The following is a 3662-nucleotide window of genomic DNA, read 5'->3' as shown; positions in this document are numbered from 1 at the left end:
ATAAATTTTGTTGTGATTATACTATGCCTCCTACACTTGATGAGAATAATAATGATAGCTACTTTGTTGAATTTTCTCCCACTATTACTAATAAAATTGATTATGCTTATGTGGAGAGTAATAATTTTATGCATGAGACTCATGATAAGAATGCTTTATGTGATAGTTATATTGTTGAGTTTGCTCATGTTGCTACTGAAAGTTATTATGAGAGAGGAAAATATGGTTGTAGAAATTTTCATGCTACTAAAACACCTCTCTATGTGCTGAAATTTTTGAAGCTACACTTGTTTTATCTTCCTATGCTTGTCACTTTGCTCTTCATGAACTTGTTTATTTACAAGATTCCTATGCATAGGAAGCATGTTAGACTTAAATGTGTTTTGAATTTGCCTCTTGATGCTCTCTTTTGCCTCAAATACTAATTCTTGCGATTGCATCATTAAAACTGCTGAGCCCATCTTAATGGCTATAAAGAAAGAACTTCTTGGGAGATAACCCATGTGTTTATTTTGCTACAGTACTTGTTTTATATTTGTGTCTTGGAAGTTGTTTACTACTGTAGCAACCTCTCCTTATCTTAGTTTTATGTTTTGTTGTGCCAAGTAAAGTCTTTGATAGTAAAGTAAATACTAGATTTGGATTACTGCGCAGAAACAGATTTCTTTGCTGTCACGAATCTGGGTCTAATTCTCTGTAGGTAACTCAGAAAATTAAGCCAATTTACGTGAGTAATCCTCAGATATGTACGCAACTTTCATTCAATTTGGGCATTTTCATTTGAGCAAGTCTGGTGCCCTAATAAAATCCATCTTTACGGACTGTTCTGTTTTGACAGATTCTGCCTTTTATTTCGCATTGCCTCTTTTGCTATGTTGGATAAATTTCTTTGATCCATTAATGTCCAATAGCTTTATGCAATGTCCAGAAGTGTTAAGAATGATTGTGTCACCTCTGAACATGTTAATTTTTATTGTGCACTAACCCTCTAATGAGTTGTTTCGAGTTTGGTGTGGAGGAAGTTTTCAAGGATCAAGAGAGGAGTATGATACAATATGATCAAGGAGAGTGAAAGCTCTAAGCTTGGGGATGCCCCGGTGGTTCACCCCTGCATATTCTAAGAAGACTCAAGCGTCTAAGCTTGGGGATGCCCAAGGCATCCCCTTCTTCATCGACAACATTATCGGGTTCCTCCCCCGAAACTATATTTTTATTCCGTCACATCTTATGCACTTTGCTTGGAGCGTCGGTTTGTTTTTGTTTTTGTTTTGTTTGAATAAAATGGATCCTAGCATTCACCGTATGGGAGAGAGACACGCTCCGCTGTAGCATATGGACAAGTATGTCCTTAGGCTCTACTCATAGTATTCATGGCGAAGTTTCTTCTTCGTTAAATTGTTATATGGTTGGAATTGGAAAATGCTACATGTAGTAATTCTAAAATGCCTTGGATAATTTGATACTTGGCAATTGTTGTGCTCATGTTTAAGATCTTGCATCATATACTTTGCACCTATTAATGAAGAAACACTTAGAGCTTGCTAATTTGGTTTGCATATTTGGTTTCTCTAGAGTCTAGATAATATCTAGTATTGAGTTTTGAACAACAAGGAAGACGGTGTAGAGTCTTATAATGTTTACAATATGTCTTTTATGTGAGTTTTGCTGTACCGTTCATCCTTGTGTTTGTTTCAAATAGCCTTGCTATCCTAAACCTTGTATCGAGAGGGAATACTTCTCATGCATCCAAAATCCTTGAGCCAACCACTATGCCATTTGTGTCCACCATACCTACCTACTACATGGTATTTATCCGCCATTCCAAAGTAAATTGCTTGAGTTCTACCTTTAAAATTCCATCATTCACCTTTGCAATATATAGCTCATGGGACAAATAGCTTAAAAACTATTCTGGTATTGAATATGTACTTATGCACTTTATCTCTTATTAAGTTGCTTGTTGTGCGATAACCATGTTTCTGGGGACGCCATCAACTATTCTTTGTTGAATATCATGTGAGTTGCTATGCATGTCCGTCTTGTCCGAAGTAAGAGAGATCTACCACCTTAATGGTTGGAGCATGCATATTGTTAGAGAAGAACATTGGGCCGCTAACTAAAGCCATGATTCATGGTGGAAGTTTCAGTTTTGGACATATATCCTCAATCTCATATGAGAATAATAATTGTTGCCACATGCTTATGCATTAAAGAGGAGTCCATTATCTCGTTGTCCATGTTGTCCCGGTATGGATGTCTAAGTTGAGAATAATCAAAAGCGAGAAATCCAAAATGCGAGCTTTCTCCTTAGACCTTTGTACAGGCGGCATGGAGGTACCCCATTGTGACACTTGGTTAAAACATGTGTATTGTGATGATCCGGTAGTCCAAGCTAATTAGGACAAGGTGCGGGCACTATTAGTATACTATGCATGAGACTTGCAACTTGTAAGATATAATTTACATAACTCATATGCTTTATTACTACCGTTGACAAAATTGTTTCATGTTTTCAAAATAAAAGCTCTAGCACAAATATAGCAATCGATGCTTTCCTCTTTGAAGGACCATTCTTTTTACTTTTATGTTGAGTCAGTTCACCTATCTCTCTCCACCTCAAGAAGCAAACACTTGTGTGAAGTGTGCATTGATTCCTACATACTTGCATATTGCACTTGTTATATTACTCTATGTTGACAATTATCCATGAGATATACATGTTACAAGTTGAAAGCAACCGCTGAAACTTAATCTTCCTTTGTGTTGCTTCAGTACCTTTACTTTAATTTATTGCTTTATGAGTTAACTCTTATGCAAGACTTATTGATGCTTGTCTTGAAGTGCTATTCATGAAAAGTCTTTGCTTTATGATTCAGTTGTTTACTCATGTCATTACCATTGTTTTGATCGCTGCATTCATTACATATGTTTACAATAGTATGATCAAGGTTATGATGGCATGTCACTCAAGAAATTATCTTTGTTATCGTTTTACTCGCTCGGGACGAGCGGAACTAAGCTTGGGGATGCTGATACGTCTCCGACGTATCGATAATTTCTTATGTTCCATGCCACATTATTGATGATATCTACATGTTTTATGCACACTTTATGTCATATTCGTGCATTTTCCGGAACTAACCTATTAACAAGATGCCGAAGTGCCGGTTCTCGTTTTCTGCTCGTTTTTGGTTTCAGAAATCCTAGTAACGAAATATTCTCGGAATTGGACGAAATCAACGCCCAGGTTCCTATTTTCACCGGAAGCATCCAGAACACCCGAGAGCCGCCAGAGGGGGGCCATGTGGGCCCCAGACGACAGGGTGGCGCGGCCTAGGCCCTGGCCGCGCCCCCCTATGGTGTCGCCGCCTCGTCGCCCCTCCGACTCCGCCTCTTCGCCTATTTAAAGGTCCCTGACCTAAAACCTCGATACGAAAAAGCCACGGTACGAGAAACCTTCCAGAGCCGTCGCCATCGCGAAGCCAAGATCTGGGGGACAGGAGTCTCTGTTCCGGCACGCCGCCGGGACGGGGAAGTGCCCCCGGAAGGCTCCTCCATCGACACCACCGCCATCTTCATCAACGCTGCTTGTCTCCCATGAGGAGGGAGTAGTTCTCCATCGAGGCTCGGGGCTGTACCGGTAGCTATGTGGTTAATCTCTC

This window comes from Lolium rigidum, chromosome 6 (genome assembly GCF_022539505.1).
Source record: "Lolium rigidum isolate FL_2022 chromosome 6, APGP_CSIRO_Lrig_0.1, whole genome shotgun sequence".
NCBI classification, from domain to species: domain Eukaryota; kingdom Viridiplantae; phylum Streptophyta; class Magnoliopsida; order Poales; family Poaceae; genus Lolium; species Lolium rigidum.
Note: the sequence above shows the minus strand (reverse complement) of the source record.